This window comes from Oncorhynchus nerka, linkage group LG28 (assembly GCF_034236695.1).
Source record: "Oncorhynchus nerka isolate Pitt River linkage group LG28, Oner_Uvic_2.0, whole genome shotgun sequence".
Classification (NCBI taxonomy): domain Eukaryota; kingdom Metazoa; phylum Chordata; class Actinopteri; order Salmoniformes; family Salmonidae; genus Oncorhynchus; species Oncorhynchus nerka.
In genome coordinates, this window is record NC_088423.1 from 18,065,666 (window position 1) to 18,086,049 (window position 20,384).

Sequence of the window (20,384 nt, forward strand, 5' to 3'; positions counted from 1 at the left end):
TGCACACTATTGTCTTTTATCAATGGCGGTTATGATATCGTTAGGATCTTGAGTGTGGCTGAGGTGCATCCATAACTTGCTCGGAAACCAGATTGCATAGAAACATACTGTGGTAGGCTGTACTGTAAATGCTGTATCGGGCTGGTGTTGGGCCCAATATACATCAAAATGTTCAACATCATTATACATGTTCACTAATCGTGGATCAAATTAATAAATCCTAAACAGTACTTTTAGCATTTCCTTTCATTAATTCAGCGTTTCCTTTTTTTAGGTTATGTATGCAGTTATAGTTTTTACTGTGTCATTGGTAAACAAATATTTTTGTGTGCACAAGAACAATTATTTTGTCACCATTGGAGGATTGACCGGATTCCGTTCTTCGTTTTATGACTTTCTGTATATAGCAACAATGTATCCCAGCATCATTTTTTAGTGTGTGTGTGTGTGACGAAGACGATAATTAATTAAGGAAGTAGCCTAACCTAGCCTGATAACTTTAGCTAGCTACTACTAGTGGATATAATTTTAGCTAAAACTAATCTATAGAGATTTGAAACAATTTGCTACCATGTTAATGCCAAACAATGACAAGCCTACGAGGACAGGCCATTCATTCGCCGAGAGCGACGAGCCCCCGTTTCCCTGATTCCAGTAGCGAAGAGGGCAAACCGAAGGAGTCCGAGCCATGCACTTCCACCGATGATGACAGCTTTCTGGCTGGACTAGAACAGGTGGTCGCACCAGGCCTAGCCACACCTCAAAACAATGCCGGCGAAGACCCTACTATCTTGGACCCAGACTAAGATTCATCGCTCCCCGTCCCCGATGACAGTTGTGGTGCTGCTGCTAAATCCGACTCCCAGACAAAAAACATAAAAGATCCGGGTGAGTGTCCAAAATATATAAATAGATATTTACGGAATGTTAGTGCAGGCTGGGCCACATCCGGATAAGGAGGGGAATTTCCCAAGAGATGAGGGGCAACGAAACACACGCACTAACAGCAGCAGCAGACGTCCGAAAAACAGAGTCGTCACTGCGGTGCTAACAATGTTTCTAACAGTGTTATCTTGGGGCCTGCAGCTAGCAGTGTGAGAAAATTACATTTTGGCACACGTCAGGAAGTGTGTGTGTAGCCTACAGCGACCAGTGACTTTTCAGCACATCCAATAGGTGCAGTTGTGATTGCCCTGGAGTGGATGGTTTGGAACAGCACTGTCAGTGGTGAAGGTAGAGGATACTGTATTCCCTAAAGGGAAATGTAAGAGCTCTGTTGAATGCACAGGTTGCTGCCATCACTTCACAGCACAGAGATCTATTTCCATCTATTTTCTTTGTGTGATAGGTGTGGTTGTGACAGCATTAGAAGGTGATGGCTGAACAGAGGCTGTAGTTCTGAAGTGACATATTTGACAGCATAGAGATCTATTTCCATCTATTATGTTTGTGTGACGTATGTGACATATGTAGAAGGTTCTCTGACCTAATGTTTGGATCAAGTTGTCACATTGAACTTTCCTTAATGAAAAGATAATTAGAAAACAAATGACAGACTCCTCTTTGAATACTGGTATGTGTCATTTTTCCAGAAAACCTGGCTGTTCCTGTCCCCAATCCACCTTGTCATGTTGCTGTTACGACTGCAGCTGTAGACCCTTGACCTAACCTGACTTCACAGGGCGTGCTACCTTCTCCTGGACCCCGGCTGATAGAGTCCCGCCACCCTAACCGTTATCTACTCGGTACAGGCAGAAGAGAACAGGCCACCCCCTCGGAGCCTGGTCCTCTCTAGGTTTCTTCCTAGGTTCCTGCCTTCTAGGGTGATTTTCCTAGACAATGTGCTTCTGCCTCTGCCTCTGCATTGCTTGCTGTTTGGGGTTTTAGGCTGGGTTTCTGTATAGCACTTTGTGACAACTGCTAATTTAAAAAGGGCTTTTTAAAATAGATTTGATTGATTGATGGTCACTTCTTGTGTAAGTCTGGATGACTGTCTGTGTGGTCTCGGTTTTTCTTCACATGTTTGCCTGGGAAATGGCAACCATCATGGGCAATTCACCCTGAAAACAAAGTGATTCTATTCAGTTCTATTCTATTGTACTCACCACAAACTCCAAAATGACCTAATCTGATTAGATATAGGCTACTCAAAGAGACAGAGGACTGTTTCATATTCCTATTCTCTATGGAATTCAATATCTGACTTGGAATTCTCTATCCTACCCTATGTTGCAGAGCAAAGCACTGCAATATTACACCTCTGGACATCCAGAAACCAGTGGAGGCTGCTTAGGGGAAGACGGCTCATCATATTGGCCAGAACAGAGCAAATGGATTGGCATTTGGTACCATACCATTGTATTTGATACCATTCCACTTATTCTGCTCCAGCCATTACCAAGAGCCCATCCTTCTCAATGAAGGTGCCACCAACCTCCTGTGCCAGAAGCAGATGTGCATAACTACCTTGAATATAATCGAATGAAATCGTGTCCACAAAGGGGGCATGAAAATAATATGTGATGCTCACATCCTTGCCAGTGTGCCCAGCCTCCACATATGTTGTAGTTTTAAGAACGAGCTTTCACCGTCATGCCAAGTAATTCCAACGAACAACAACCACAGAACAACTCCCAGAAACACTTTCCATTGTGAGCTACAGACATCGTTGGTTCCATTGCTTGAGTAGATTTAGCCAATTAGGAATCTTGTGGATTAATGAGGGGATTCATGTTTAGTAGTGGCGGTGTGGACGTGTTTAGCACAAATTGATTGCATTTTAGTTTTGGGACCGGGCTGCCTCCGGGATGTGAGCCCTATTCAAAGTCCACGGCGAAATCGGCTCCAAACAAAAGTGACGCAATTAAACACGAGAAGTAATGAAGGATTTTGATGAAAACGCTTTATCTGCCTTCCCAATGAAAAATATATTTTATGGAAAATATATGTTATTTGTTTGTGGACGATGCACCATGCTGCCTTGATGACAACATAACTGAACTGGGCAGATGACTGTTCGATTTGAGAAAGGCGCTCCTCCCTCACCGCTTTTGACCGGCACGTCACGGGCCATGGACCGGTGCCCTGATGTTCAGCATAATCGAATCAGCCCAATATCTAACAGGGACATGGGTCTAGGGCACAAAATCGGAGTCGGTGTTTAAGCAAATGCCGTCAAACATCGGGCGAAAGCGGGGAGGGAGGAGCACCATTCTATAATCTGTGCGCGGCTCAGTCATTTTGTCAACATAAAATAAATGTTTGAATTTTCAACAAAAAATCTTTGGGAAAGAAGAAAAAAATCAAAATCAATCACTTTTCCATGGGACAACACAGAATCCTACTAATTTTACACGTACTTAAGTAGGTCACTCTTGTTTTGAGCAGATTTCACCTTGGGCTTTGAACCGGGCACCTGGCTCACGCCGGGAGCAGCCCGGTTTTAAAATCGAAAGCAATTAACTTTCAGTCGATGCAAAACACCTCAACACGGGCGCCCGGGCGATATTAATCGAACCCCCTCACTGGCCCGATGAGAGCCAGCTCAAAGTGCCACGACTCCATTTAAAGGAAGAGGATTCCCAGACGAACTGTCTGAGAGATAATTTGGGGAAATAGCTGCATATTTTACTTCAGATTGAAAGAAATTCAACGACAAAATCCGTGCTTCTTCAACCGCCCCCAGAAGCGGTCTACAGTAGCTACATCAGCAGATATATATAAAAAAATAAGGTATGAATTCTGAAGAGCTCTAGAATACTATTCTGAAAAATCAGAACCTTATTCCACATTTCATATGGATGGTAGTCAGACGAACTAACTGGTTGGCTAATGATGACTGTAACTATTTAGCATGTGATTCTTACTAGGCAGCAGCTGACAACTTCGCAATTTTATAATAATAAACTAGCAATGAAACTAAGTTAACTGGCTAAAAAGCCAGCTAGCTAACGTGTTGTAGCCTACTAGCCTAGCGAACGTTAGCTAGCCAGCTCCTAGTTGATCATCCTCAACTCGAGATGTGATGTAGCTACATAGTAGATAAACTCTGTACTGGTAGTTACATAGATTTGTGGAGTTGCTAATTCTCAGCTGCCTACCTCGACTTTCTTGCTAACGCGTTAGCTATGCTAGTTACGACAGTTTCCCACAAGATGCCAGTTAGGAATGACACAACTTAATTTCCATTTCATGTCATGATAAAAGATTTCGAAATTACATGACAGCGTTTTTATGATAAACATGCCGAATACAGGGCCTGACTGACCGGCGCATATGGGGCTCCAGGGCACCTACCGCCACTTTTTTTTTTTTTTTTGAGGGGGGGGGCAGTATACATTTTTTTTAGCAGCCTCCCCCAAAAAAAAATTCGCTTCCTGCATTTCAACACTTTGCCATGGGACAGAGATAAAATGTGCTAATCTCATGCTATTTTTCACATTTTGCCATGAGGATGAGAGAAAATGTAGCAGTATTAAAGCAAATGTCTTGCTGATGCTTATGGTGTGTTCATATGCTATCTGGGAGGTTGGGGGCTCCTGGCGGAATACAGCATCATGTATCATAAGGATAAAAAAATGTATGTATAAAAACACTATCATTTCGCTCCACCCGCAATAACATCTGCTAAACATGTGTTTTTGACCAATAAAATTGGATTTGATTTGGATGGGAGTCAGAGAGTAGGGGCTGGCGGGTAGTTACTGCTCTGGCCAGGGAGTAAAATAATCCCTTTGGAATGTCCAGACAAACTTGGACGGAGCGTTGGGGTGTTGGCATTATGCCAAGCACTTGTTATAATAACACATGCTTGGCACTATAATGCCAAGCACACACATCTCCCCCAGCTGCACTGAGTGAGCTAATTGAAGAGTACGTAGCCTACTCTTTTGGTGATCTAGAAAAACAGGAGAACACTTATGTGGCTGTTTTATGAAAATCTGGGAATATTTGGCCAAGGAAACATTTCTGGTTGGTGTCAGGGAATAAACTGTTAGGGAGACTTTTAAAACAGGATTGAATAAAGTAACAGTAAATATGTTGAATGAGCATTGAGAGTTTGACAAAATTACCATATGTCTTGAAGTCTAATATGGCTATTTACTTACTTTCGTAGCTCTTTGTTAGATGCATGCTTTTGTAAGTACCGGTAGTTAACTGTCCACTCCTAGTTTAGCTGGAATGTAGCCCGAAAGGATTTGACAAATGTATTTGGTTGACGATATGAAATTGGCCAACGCTTCTCTTGCACTGCGCAGAATTATTATAATATATATATTTTAAATGTCACCTTTTATTTAACCAGGTAGGCTAGTTGAGAACAAGTTCTCATTTACAACAATTTACAACAACCTGGCGAAGATAAAGCAAAGCAGTGCGACACAAACAACACAGTTACACATGGAATAAACAAATGTACAGTCAATAACACAAAGAAAGTCTATATACAGTGTGAGCAAATGACGTGAGGAGGTAAGGCAATAAATAGGCCATAGTAACAAGTAATTACAATTGATCAAAATTAACACTGGAGTGATAGATGTACAGATGATGTGCAAGTAGAAATACTAGTGTGCAAAAGAGCAGAAAAATAATAAAAACAATATGGGGATGAGGTAGGTAGATTATATGGGCTATTTACAGATGCTCTTTGTACAGCTGCAGCATTCGGTTAGCTGCTCGGATAGCTGATGTTTAAAGTTAGTGAGGGAAATACAAGTCTCCAGCTTCAGCGATTTTTGCAATTCGTTCCAGTCATTGACAGCAGAGAACTGGAAGGAAAGGCGACCAAAGGAGGTGTTGGCTTTGGGGATGACCAGTGAGATATACCTGCTGGAGCGTGTGCTACGGGTGGGTGTTGTTATCGTGACCAGTGAGCTGAGATAAGGCGGAGCTTTACCTAGCAAAGACATATAGATGACCTGGAGCCAGTGGGTCTGGCGCCGAATATGTAGCGAGGGCCAACCGACGAGACCATACAGGTCGCAGTGGTGGGTGGTATATGGGGCTTTGGTGACAAAATGGATGGCACTGTGATAGACTGCATCCAGTTTGCTAAGAAGAGTGTTGGAGGCTATTTTGTAAATGACATCGCCGAAGTCGAGGATTGGTAGGATAGTCAGTATTACGAGGGTATGTTTGGTGGCGTGTGTGAAGGAGGCTTTGTTGCGGAATAGGAAGCCGATTCTAGATTTAATTTTGTTTTGGAGATGTTTAATACGGCTGAGATCCCGGGATTGATATGACAACAGCCAGTGAAAGTGCAGGTTGCCAAATTCAAAAAACAGAAATATCATATTTAAAATTCCTCAAATATACAAGTATATTACACCATTTTAAAGATAAACTTGTTGTTAATCCCACCACAGTGTCCCATTTCAAAAAGGCTTTACGACGAAAGCACACCAAACGATTGTTAGGTCAGTACCTAGTCACAGAAAAACACAGCCATTTTTCCAGCCAAAGAGAGGAGTCACAAAAAGCAGTAATAGAGATAAAATTAATCACTAACCTTTGATCTTCATCAGATGACACTCATAGGACCTCATGTTACACAATACATGTATGTTTTGTTTGATAAAGTTCATATTTATATCCAACAATCTCAGTTTACATTGGCGCGTTATGTTCAGTAATGTTTTGCTTCCAAAAGATCTGGTGATTTTTGCAGAAAGCCACATCAATTTACAGAAATACTCATAAACATTAATAAAAGATACAAGTGTTATGCATGGAACTTTCGATAAACTTCTCCTTAATGCAACCGCTGTGTCAGATTTCAAAAAAACTTTACGGAAAAAGCACACCATCCAATAATCTGAGTACGTCGCTCAGACACAAAAACAAGCCATACAGATACCCGCCATGTTGTGGAGTCAACAGAAGTCAGAAATAGCATTATAAATATTCACTTACCTTTGATCTTCATCAGAATGCATTCCCAGGAATCCCAGTTCCACAATAAATGTTTGTTTTGTTCGATAAAGTCCATTTATGTCCAAATACCTCCTTTTTGTTTGCGTTTAGTTCACAAATCAATATTCACGAAGCGCAGGGCAGACAAAGTCAAAAAGTTCCATTACAGTTCGTAGAAACATGTCAAACGATGTATAGAATCAATCTTTAGGATGTTTTTATCACAAATCTTCAATAATGTTTCAACCTGAGAATTCATTTGTCTTTAGAAATGCAATGGAACGCAGCTACCTATCATGTGCGCACGCCTGACTGAGCTCATGGCCTTCTGGCATTCCCCTTAGTCAACCTCCTCTTATTCTCTCCTCCTTCACAGTAGAAGCCCCAAACAAGGTTCTAAAGACTGTTGACTTCTAGTGGAAGCCGTAGGAAGTGCAATCGAACCAAATGTACACTCTTGGATAGGCAAAGAGTTGAAAAACTACAAACCTCAGATTTCCCACTTCCTGGTTGGATTTTTCTCAGGTTTCTTCCTGCCATATGAGTTCTGCTATACTCACAGACATCATTCAAACTGTTTTAGAAACTTCAGACTGTTTTATATCCAAATCAACTAATATGCATATCCTAGCTTCTGGGCCTGAGTAGCAGGCAGTTTACTCTGGGCACCTTATTCATCCAAGCTACTCAATACTGCCCCCCAGCCAGAAGAAGTTAATGAGTCTGGAAGGAGAGTTTACAGTCTAGCCAGACACCTAGGTATTTGTAGTTGTCCACATATTCGAAGTCAGAACCATCCAGAGCAGTGATGTTAGTCGGGCGGTTGCAGGCAGCGAACGGTTGAAAAGCATGCATTTAGTTTTACTATCGTTTTAAGAGCAGTTGGAGGCCACGGAAGGAGTGTTGGCATTGAAGCTCGTTTGGAGGTTTGTTAACACAGTGTCCAAAGGAGGGCCAGATGAATACAGAATGGTGTCGTCTGCGTAGAGGTGTATCAGAGATTCACCCACAGCAAGAGCGACATCATTGATATATGCAGAGAAAAGAGTCGGCCCGAGAAGTGAACCGTGTGGTTTCCCCATAGAGACTGCCAGAGGTCCGGACAACAGGCCCTCCGATTTGACACACTGAACTCTGTCTGAGAAGTAGTTGGTGAATCAGGTGAGGCAGTCATTTGAGAAACCAAGGTTATTGAGTCTGCAGATAAGAATGTGGTGATTGACAGAGTCGAAAGCCTTGGCCAGGTCGATGTACTGTTCAGCCGTCTTCAATCTTTTATCGATGGTGGTTATGATATCGTTTAGTACCTTGAGTGTGGCTGAGGTGCACCTGTGACCAGCCCGGAAACCGGATTGCACAGCGGAGAAGGTACGGTGGGATTCGAAATGATCAGTGATCTGTTTATTAACTTGGCTATCGAAGACTTTAGATAGGCAGGGCAGGATGGGTATAGGTCTATAACAGTTTGGGTGTAGAGTGTCACCCCCTTTGAAGAGGGGGATGACCGCGGCAGCTTTCCAATCTTTATGGATCTCAGACGATACGAAAGAGTGGTTGAACAGACTGGTAATAGGGGTTGCAGCAATGCCAGCGGATAGTTTTAGAAAGAGAGGGTTCAGATTGTCTAGCCCAGCTGATTTGTACGGGTCCAGGTTTTGCAGCTCTTTCAGAACATCAGCTATCTGGATTTGGGTGAAGGAGCAATGGGGAGGCTTAGGCAAGTAGCTGTGGGGGTTGCGGAGCTGTTGGCCGGGGTTGGGGTAGCCAGGAGGAAAGCATGGCCAGCTGTAGAGAAATGCTTATTGAAATTCTTGATTATTGTGGATTTATCGCTGAGATCCTGATTGAAAACAACAGAGGTGTATTTAGAGGGCAAGTTGGTCAGGATGATATCTGAGGGTGCCCATGTTTACGGATTTTGGGTTGTACCTGGTTGGTTCCTTGATAATTTGTGTGAGATTGAGGGCATCTAGCTTAGATTGTAGGACTGCCGGGGTGTTAAGCATATCCCAGTTTAGGTCACCTAACAGTACGAACTCTGAAGATAGATGGTGGGCAATAAATTCACATATGGTGTCCAGGGCACCGCTGGGAGCTGAGGGGGATCTAAAACAGGTGGAAACAGTGAGAGATTTATTTCTGGAGAGATTAATTTTAAAAACTAGAAGCTCAAACTGTTTGGGCATAGACCTGGGAAGTATGACAGAACTTTGCTAGCTATCTCTGCAGTAGATTGGAACTCATCCCACTTTGGCAGTTCTATCTTGATGGAAAATTTTGTAGTTGGGGATGGAAACCTCAGAATTTTTGGTGGCCTTCCTAAGCCAGGATTCAGGCACGTCAAGGAGATCAGGGTTGTCGGAGTGTGCTAAAGTAGTGAGTAAAACAAACTTAGGGAGGAGGCTTCTGATGTTAACATGCATGAAGCCAAGGCTTTTTTGGTTACAGAAGTCAACAACTGAGAGTGCCTGGGGACACGCAGGGCCTGGGTTAACCTCCACATCACCCGAGGAGGAGTAGGATGAGGGTACGGCTAAAGGCTATCAAAACTGGTTGTGTAGTGCGTTGGGGACAGAGAATAAAAGGAGCAGATTTCTGGCCGTGGTAGAATAGATTCAGGCCATATTGTACAGATGGGTATGGTGGGGTGCGGGTACAGTGGAGGCAAACCCAGGCATTTTGTGACGATAAGACAGGTTGCATCTCTGGACATACTAGTTATGCTGGGCGAGGTCACCGCATGTGTGGGAGGTGGGACAAAGGAGGTATCTGAGGCATGTTGAGTTGGATTCGGGGCTCCGCAGTAATCTAAAACAATGATAACTATCCTAAACAACAATATACAAGGCATATTGACATTAGAGAGAGACATAAAGCGAGGCATAAAGCAATCACAGGTGTTGATTGGGAGAGCTAGCTAAGACAACAACCGGTAAGACAACAACAACCGGTAAAAGGGTGATGAATGGGCATAGAGGGTCAGTTAACTACACACAGGGCCTGAGTTCGAGGCTAGGGGCGACAGATAAACAAAAAAAGAAACAAGATGGGGTACCGTGATTATCAGATCTAAACATCGATTGGAGAAGTGTATAACATCACCACCGGCACATCTTTATCATATAATATCTTGTCATAAGTGCAATTTGACTGCAACAGAGAGAGGTTGGACTGTAAATTCTCATCAAATGCATAGGAACCCTTACTGAAATATAAGACAAATGAACCTTTTTTTGTAAATGAGTAGTGTTTTAATTTGTTGATAAAACGCAGGGCATTCTTGTTTGGGTGTGGGATGTGGGATGCGTGACAAAGTGCCAAAATGTGGTACTGTCCCATATAATCCGGGACATGTGGCAACCCTAATAGGCTAGATTCTATTGACTGTAATGGAGAGCTTCAGATGGAGTATACTAATATTAGAGAGAGTGAGAAGGATGGAAAGTGATGTTGCATAATAGGCTATATGATTTTCCTAAACGACTGAGATTTGCATTTCTTTCTGCATGGAAAGGACATTTCTTCAGAGGTACAGTAGGTGGCATATGGCTAGCTCTGTGTTGCCTTTTCTTTCTACACACATCTGTTTTTTAAGCATGGTGTGCAGGTTAGAGGCAGCACACGGTTTACTCTGTCTAGCTTGACCTTACTTCCTAACAAAATGGAGAGGCTGAGCTCTTGGCATGACTCTCGGCTTATATTTCCTCCCCCCTTTGCATAATTTGCCAAATGGTTAATTCCACCAAGCCATAATTGGGCCTATAAAAACACTGAGCAGGTAGGCTATGCTGCACTTGGGTGGCAGAAAGAGCTTTCAATTCAAGCATACTTCTTTCTTTTGATTTGCCAAAATGGGTTTAGTTTAGGGTTTCAATCCCTTTTTGACAGCACCCCTTTTGATTATTTGTTTATTAGGATCCCAATTAGCTTTTGCAGAAGTAGCAGCTAGGCTATTCTTCCTGGGGTCCACAAAAAACGCAGAACATGACAAGTAACAAAACACTGATAGACAAGGACAGTCACACAAATTTGAAATACAACGATATGCAAAAATTATAATAAAAACCATACAACAAATTATTGTGTTTGTGTGTGTCCTCACAGTCCCCACCGTTCCGTGAGATGTTGCTTAATCTGATTTTAAAGGTAATTTTGCTGTTTGCTTGAATAATTGGAGATGTTAGTTCCATGCGATCAATGCTCTGTATAATACTTTGCGTTGCCGTGAATTCGTTTTGAATCTGGGGACTGTGAATAAACTCCTGGTGGCATGTCTTGTGGGGTATGTATGGGTGTCTGAGTTGAATGTTATTTGATTATGCAAACAATCTGGAATGTATTACAGCAACATTTCTCCTAACTAGAAGAGAAGCAGTAAGTCTCTCAATTGTCAACCAGGAAAGACTGGTATGCATGTTGTTGTTAGTTCCGAATGTGTTGTTAAGGGCAAGGCGTGCTGCTCCGTTTTGAGCCAGCTGCAGCTTTGCTAGATCTTTCTTTGCTACACTTGACCACATGTGACTTGTTTCAGGTAACTCGGCGTATGTCAACATCACTACTGTACTTCACAGGAGCAGCATTTGAACATAAACATTTTTCTTTTTTTATCAAAATGCGTTTTTTGGCAGAATTGCCTTCTGGAACATGAATTTTCATGTGCCTTAATAACAAACTTGTATTCCATCCATAAATATGATTAAAATTGTTAAATTACGAGCCTAGTTGGTTTATCCATGGAAAACCGTAGGAACCTTCCCACTAGCCATGATTGGCTGAGATAATGTATGGGCTGGACATGCCGGGAAATTAGTTTAGATAGAAGCGTGCTACATGGCAGACCAGTCTTTAACGTGAGCTGTTCAGTATGTGTTGACAGTCCTTTCTACCGTGCTGTTTTTGAAAGATATAACGTTAACCATTGAGAACTACAAAACGTTTGCTACTTTTCTCAACAACATTGATGCCCAGAATTTAGCAGACGCTATCGACAGATCAGTAGGAAAAAGTGATGGGCTACTTTCTGCACACGTCACGGTCAGTGTGAACCGGTGTGACTTAACACAACGCTGGCCAAACAAGCTGTAGCTACAAACAAAACAGAGTTAAATGGTTCCAGTCTGCCGTGAAGCGTTCATCCAGGTATACGGGTAGGAGTCTAGCTACATTTTCCAGATATACTTTAGAATTTTGTCAGTCATTTTTATTGCAAGTTAAAGCATACTGTTAGTTAGCAAATGTTAGCTTGCTGGCTAACCTTACGTGTATGATCTGTGTAATAATATTATTTGAATCAGAAATCCATTTGCATTGCTAGTTAACATTGAACCTAGTTTGTTAGCTTTAGCTACCTGCAGATTCATACTACAATGTTTGTATTGGTAGTAGTATGAGTTGGGTTGTTCCGGTTCATTGTTTAGCTAGCTAACTACATGTCTAATCAAAAGACTCCACTTCGGCCAGATTGTTACACAACCTATCAAATTGGGTGTGTCTGGGGGTGATTTAAGGCCATCGATTGTATTTCATGAAGATGTGTACATGTCTAGACAATAGTGACCCATCTGCTTAGCTAGATGTGGGTGGAGGCTGGTTATAAACATTTCATTCACACGATCAATATATTTAGACAAGTGTGTCGGGTAAAATATTTTTATTTGAACACTTTCAGTTTTTGATATTGCTGGTATGCAAGTACTATCCCTGTACTGTGTACACCTTCTGTACCCTGTGCATGTGACAAATAAACACATTTTATTTGATACAGCGTGTGTTTGCCACATGGCCTCGCATGTGAATCCTTAAAGGGGCGGCAGGGTAGCCTAGTGGTTAGAGCATTGGACTAGTAACCGAAAGGTTGCAATTTCAAATCCCCGAGCTGACAAGGTACAAAATCTGTCGTTCTGCCCCTGAACAGGCAGTTAACCCACTGTTCCTAGGCCGTCATTGAAAATAAGAATTTGTTCTTAACTGACTTGCCTAGTAAAATAAAGGTAAAAAAAAAAGAGATGGGTGTGGCTAAGGCTTAACCTGTTGCTCCTACCCTCTACTTTTTTGAACATTTTGTTAAAAATCGCGCAACATTTCAGCGCCCTGCTACTCATGCCAGGAATATAGTACGTTCATATGGTTAGAATGTGTGGATAGGAAACCCTCGGACGTTTTTAAAACTGGTTAAATCACGACTGTGGCTATTACATAACGTGCGTTACATCGGAAAGCGCAGGAAAACCTGATCACAGAAAATGGAAATAAATATCCTTGCGCCACTTCCAGCAATTGTTAACAGTGAGCCGAATTAGATAAGACCGAGCATTCAACTCCCACAGCATCCCCATGTTGTCTAGAGTCTTGTGAATTGAATCCTCTTTGATTCTTGGTTGAACCGAAACAGGGGCACCACTTACCTCCGGTCTCCGCCCAGATCATTCCGGAAGAGCTCTCTCGTGAATTTTTTCCAAGACGACAGCTAATGATTTTGACATCGCCTACGGATGATTTTTTCGCTTATTAACGTTTACTAATACCTAAAGTAGCATTACAAACGTATTTGAAGTGTTTTGTGAAAGTTTATCGTCTACTTTTTGAATTTTAAAAAATGACGTTACGTTGTGAAATCGCTGTTTTTTTCGTTTATCACACAGTCTACATATAACGATATCTTGGCTTTATATGGCCCGATTTAATCGAAATAAAGACCCAATAGTGTTTATGGGACATCTAGGAGTGCCAACAAAGAAGATGGTGAAAGGTAATGACTGTTTTCTATTTTATTGTGCGGTTTGTGTAACGCCGAAATGCTAATTATTTTGTTTACGTCCCCTGCTGTGCTTTTGTGTTGAAGTGTATTGGTGCATGCTATCAGATAATAGCTTCTCATGCTGTCGCCGAAAAGCATTTTAAAAATCTGACTTGTTGCCTGGATTCACAACGAGTGTAGCTTTAATTTGATACCCTGCATGTGTATTTTAATGAACTTTTGAGTTTTAACTAATACTATTAGCATTTAGCGTAGCGCATTTGCATTTCCAGAGCTCTAGTTGGGACGCAAGCGTCCCAAGTAGAGGCAAGAGGTTAAGAGATGGTGTGAACGATGCTGAATGACTGACAAAGAAGAGCTCTCCAGTAGGTGTATCAAAATATTCAAGGCCCATTTTCTCAAAAGTGGGATTACAAGTTTATCAACTTTCAAAGCAGAATGACTTTCCCGTTGTTCTACAGCTGCAATGTATGATATACCATTTTCTGGCTCTGTTTTTTACACTGGATAAAAATTAATTAAACGTTTTGCTACTTAAGACCGAATCTGTACTGTTGATTTTGTGTCAAATGCAGATCATCTTTTTATAACAGACATACCCCTCCCCATCTTCACAACAATATCCCTAGGAGTTTAGTTTCCTCGACTTGCTCAATGTTAATACCCTCTGCACAACTCCAGTTGAAATTTAGGTCTTAGAGAATACTTTGAACCAAATGCAATGCTTTTAGTTTTATATGTATTTAAGACCAGTTTATTATTAGTCACCCGTTCTGATACTGACCGTAACTCCGTATTTTGAATTTCAGTGAGCTCACTGGCTTTGGATGCTGACCTGTAGAGTGTGAAGTAATTTGCATACATAGTCATTGTAGCTTTGTGTAAGACCAGTGGCAAATCATTTGTAAAAATAGAGGCCAAAGGCAGCTTCCCTGAAGGACACCGCACTGTACATATCTGATGTTAGAGAAGCTTTAGGATTAATAACATCAAAGGCTGCTCTGAAATCTAACAATACAGCTCCAACTATCATCTTATTATCCATTTATTTTAGGAAATCATCAGTCATCGGAGTCCGTGCAGAACAAGCTGAGTGCCCTTCTTTGTAGGAATGCTGAAAGTCAGTAGTCAAACACAATTCTCGCCATCCAATTTACTAAGGCCAGGCAGCAAACTTATTTGGGTGGCTGTTCAAGCCAGCAAAGGGTGCTTTACTATTTTTAGGTAGTGGAATTACTTTAGCTTCCTCCCACGCCTGTGGACACCAGTGGTGGAAAAAGTACTCAATTGTCATACTTGAATAAAAGTAAAGATACCTTTTTAATAGAAAATGACTCAAGTGAAAGACACCCAGTAAAATACTACTTGAGTAAAAGTCTAAAAGTATTTGGTTTTAAATATACTTAAGTATCAAAAGTAAATGGAAATGCTCAAATGTACTGAAGTATCAAAAGTACAATTATAAACCATTTAAAATTCCTTAAATTAAACAAACCAGACGGCACCATTTAAATGTTATTTTTATTGACGGATAGCCAGGGGCACACTCCAATACTAAGACATAATTTACAAACAAAGCATTTGTGTTTAGTGAGTCCGCCAGATCAGCGGCACTAGGGGTGACCGGGGATGTTCTCTTGATAAGTGTGTGAATTGGATCATTTTCCTGTCAAAATGTAACAAGTACTTTTAGTTATCAGTGAAAATGTATGGAGTAAGAAGTACATTCTTTTCTTTAAAAGTAGTCAAATATTAATAGTAAACTACAGGAGAAAAATGGCTTAAGTAATTCTTTAAAGTGTTTTTACTTAAATACTTTACACCATTGGTGGAGACACACTCCTTCAGGCTTTGGTTAAATATCTAGCAAATAGAGGTGGCAATACAGTCTGCTACCATTCCCAATAGTTTCCTATCTAGGTTGTCGATACCTGGTGGCTTATTATTGATGGATAACAATAGTTTTTCCACCTCTCCCACACTAACTTTGACCCTTTACATGTGGGAATTAGCCTGTATGAATAGAATTGAAATCTTTCTTACCAAAGAAATATGAAAAGCATATGCATAACCATGGTAGCAATTGAAAGGGAACAGTTTTGATATAATGGAAAAGTTTTAGATTGAAGGTGAATACACAACAGTTCACCTGACCCATGACTGAATACAGACATTACACTGTTGGTTTATGACTTTTTATTGAATTGTTTTACTTTTTGCAACATTTGTTGATAATTAAATCTGAAAATACTCTGGGTAGATTCAGTAACATTATAAGACTATTCCTGGAAAATGTGGGGTAGGTACAAGGTGTTTGAGTAAGAGGACTATCCGGTGTCTCCAAGTGGTCACGCACCTCTCCAATGTGTGAACAGTTCCTAAGCAATTTTAATGTGCTTTTATGACTTGAAGAGTCTTCAACTATAAGGTACTTTTTTTTGTTCTCCCCTAGCTTTGCTGTTCAGGAACTAGAGCAAGCTTACTTGTAGTTGTTTCATTTGGAACACAACCCCGCATCTCCGCCATCACAAAATGACTGTTTACTCCATTTAAAAACGGTCCATTGTAAATCGCAATCTGGGTCAGGTGGGCATGATTTGAAAGCTTGTTCTATTGCCAACGTGACTAGCTAAGTTATAAAATACGATCTTAGTGTTAGGTTTTCACATGGCAATTCAGAGAATCATAATGTAATTTTGGTGCTCATAGTCAGTCATGAGTGCATTCGGGTGCTCATAATAAACAAAAATGGTCATACCCTGGGTTGTTCTCAACAGAATATATCGCCATGTCATCTTGTACATCAAACATAGTGATCATAAACATTGACACTGTATATGACTTGAGTTTTATGGTTTGGAAATGTGAAGTGCACATTTGGACTCACAGGTGTTTGGCTTGCTTGTATGACTTCAAAGCGGTATTTATTATAATCCTCAACATCTCATCTTTCAAAATGCATTGAGTCATCATTTACATCATTTCCGTCACTCAGACAAAATATTAGCAAAAGTTGCCCAATTAGCCGGAGGGATGCGGGCAACTTCTTGTCATGCTCGGTGCTCAAGTTAAGAACAGCTGTCAGTCAAAACCCATACAGAGCTGTGAAGCGCCAAGCCAGAGCTCTGACGTCATGTATAGCATGTTACTGTACAGCTACTACCGTCATATATAGCATGTTACTGTACAGCTACTACCGTCATATATAGCATGTTACTGTACAGCTACTACCTGTCATGTATAGCATGTTACTGTACAGCTACTACCTGTCATGTATAGCATGTTACTGTACAGCTACTACCGTCATATATAGCATGTTACTGTACAGCTGCTACCCGTCATGTATAGCATGTTACTGTATAGCTACTACCGTCATATATAGCATGTTACTGTACAGCTACTACCGTCATATATAGCATGTTACTGTACAGCTACTACCTGTCATGTATAGCATGTTACTGTACAGCTACTACCGTCATGTATAGCATGTTACTGTACAGCTACTACCGTCATATATAGCATGTTACTGTACAGCTGCTACCCGACATGTATAGCATGTTACTGTACAGCTGCTACCCGTCATGTATAGCATGTTACTGTACAGCTGCTACCCGTCATGTATAGCATGTTACTGTACAGCTGCTACCCGTCATGTATAGCATGTTACTGTATAGCTACTACCGTCATATATAGCATGTTATTGTACAGCTGCTACCCGTCATATATAGCATGTTACTGTACAGCTGCTACCTGTCATGTATAGCATGTTACTGTACAGCTGCTACCCGTCATGTATAGCATGTTACTGTACAGCTGCTACCCGTCATGTATAGCATGTTACTGTACAGCTGCTACCCGTCATGTATAGCATGTTACTGTACAGCTGCTACCCGTCATGTATCGCATGTTACTGTACAGCTGCTACCCGTCATGTATAGCATGTTACTGTACAGCTGCTACCCGTCATGTATAGCATGTTACTGTACAGCTGCTACCCGTCATGTATAGCATGTTACTGTACAGCTACTTGAAAATAAAAGGGAGCCGCACACTCTAGGAGCTCAGATATAAAAATTGAATTACCAACGTTTCGACAGCCAATCTGTCTTCATCAGGGTATAATCACAAACTCTGCGGGATGACTCTTTATGTATTGTCAAAAGACACCGGTGTCTGTAATCATGTCCAAGAGTGGCCTAATATCATTGGTTAATTATCAAATATTAAAATGCCATACAAAGAACCGCATACAAACAACAAATGGATAGCATACGATCATAGATTATTTTGACTGCACAAGCTTACAAACAATTACAATGGCAAAGTCACAATAATCACAAGATTAAAGTCTACGTTGTACAGCTACTACCCGTGTACGGGTGTAAAGGGCTACGGAACTCAAGTCTTTTTCCTTCGTGTTTTTGTCATTTATCTTGGTTTGGTAATATAATTGATTATTTTTAAGATATCACAAAATGGTTGACATACTGTAAAATTAGACAATCAGCTGAGCAGCCACTACTTTTTCATAATTTATTTGAACCATACAATTTTTCATTTCATCATCAATCCAGGGGGCTCTCAAAATGATTTTCGTGACGGATGTTCTTTACCATTCGGTCATCAGATTTGCCACCAATGCTCCTTATAGGACACATCACTACACTCTATACTCTTCTATAAACTGGTCATCTCTGTATACCTGACGCAAGACCCACTGGTTGATACTTATTTATAAAACCCTTTTAGGCCTCACTCCCCCCTATCTGAGATATCTACTGCAGCCCTCATCCTCCACATACAACACCTGTTCTGCCAGTCACATTCTGTTAAAGGTCCCCAAAGCACACACATCCCTGGGTCGCTCCTCTTTTCAGTTCGCTGCAGCTAGCGACTGGAACGAGCTGTAACAAACACTCAAACTGGACAGTTTTATCTTAATCTCTTCATTCAAAGACTCGATCATGGACACTCTTACTGACAGCTGTGGCTGCTTTGTGTGATGTATTGTTGTCTCTACCTTGCCCTTTGTGCTGTTTGTGCCCAATAATGTTTGTACCATGTTCTGTGCTGCTACCATGTTGTCATGTTTTGTTGCTGCCTTGCTGTGTTGTCTTAGGTCTCTCTTTTATGTAGTGTTCTCTCGTCGTGATGTGTGTTTTTGTCCTGTATTTTTAATCCCAGCCCCCGTCTCTGCAGGATGCTTTTTCGTAGGCCGTCATTGTAAATAAGAATTTGTTCTTGACTGACTTGCCTAGTTAAAAAGGTTAAATAAATATAAATAAATACATTAAAATAAAAAAAACAGGTGCATGCTTGTTGACAAAATCAAATCAAATCAAATTTATTTATATAGCCCTTCGTACATCAGCTGATATCTCAAAGTGCTGTACAGAAACCCAGCCTAAAACCCCAAACAGCAAGCAATGCAGGTGTAGAAGCACGGTGGCTAGGAAAAACTCCCTAGAAAGGCCAAAACCTAGGATGAAACCTAGAGAGGAACCAGGCTATGTGGGGTGGCCAGTCCTCTTCTGGCTGTGCCGGGTGGAGATTATAACAGAACATGGCCAAGATGTTCAAATGTTCATAAATGACCAGCATGGTCGAATAATAATAAGGCAGAACAGTTGAAACTGGAGCAGCAGCATGGCCAGGTTTTTTACAAATACTTCCAGTTGTGCATCTGGATTCACTTCCTCATACACATCAGACCAACATACATTTTCAACAAAAGAGTCCTGAGAAAAACATTTTGTATGAAGCATTGAAGTCATGGGCCAGCATCTGCTTTCGACAACTTTCGGGTCCATGCCCTGATGAAGTGAGGCTGTTCTGAGGGCAAAAGAGGGTGTAACTCAATATTAGGAATGTGTTCCTAATGTTCTTGTACATTCAGTGTACAGCAACACCTCCCCATATGCTTTTCTGTAGATGTTATATCTTTGTCTTGCTGCTGCTGTATCATCAAAGGAATTAAGTGAGTTTCAGAGATGGCCAGTGTGTGTGTGTGTGTGTGTGTATGTATGTATGTATGTATGTATGTATGTATATATATATACACACTACCGTTCAAAAGTTTGGGTTCACTTAAAAATGTCCTTGTTTTTAAAAGAAAAGCACTTTTTTGGTCCATTTTAAAATAACATCAAATTGATCAGAAATACAGTGTAGACTTTAATGTTGTAAATGACTTGTAGCTGGAAAAGGCAGATTTTATGGAATGCATAGGCGTACAAAGGCCCATTTATCAGCAACCGTCATTCCTGTGTTCCAATGGCACGTTGTGTTAGCTAATCCAAGTTTATCATTTTAAAAGGCTAATGGATCATTAGAAAACCCTTTTGCAATTATGTTAGTGCAGCTGAGAACTGTTGTAGTGATTAAAGAAGCAATAAAACGGGCCTTCTTGAGACTAGTTGAGTATCTGGAGCATCAGCATTTGTGGGTTCGATTACAGGCTCAAAATGGCCAGAAACAAATACTTTCTTCTGAAACTCGTCAGTCTATTCTTGTTCTGAGAATTGAAGGCTATTCAATGTGAGAAATTGCCAAGAATCTGAAGACCTTGTACAACGCTGTGTACTACTCCCTTCACAGGACAGCGCAAACTGTGTCTAACCAGAATATAAAGAGTGGGAGGCCTCGGCGCACAACTGAGCAACAGGACAAGTACATTAGTGTCTAGTTTGAGAAACAGACACCTCACATGTCC

General features: G+C 41.1%; 1 protein-coding gene across 1 annotated transcript in view; it reads left to right on the plus strand.

Annotated features, from left to right (window-relative positions):
• The first annotated feature begins 3,173 nt into the window (after positions 1-3,173).
• Positions 3,174-20,384, plus strand: part of LOC115112953 (ribosome-binding protein 1-like) — a 72,030-nt gene continuing 54,819 nt past the window's right edge. Inside the window, 1 exon segment of the mRNA XM_029640051.2 lies at positions 3,174-3,732. The gene's annotated coding sequence lies outside the window, so the exon portion shown is untranslated.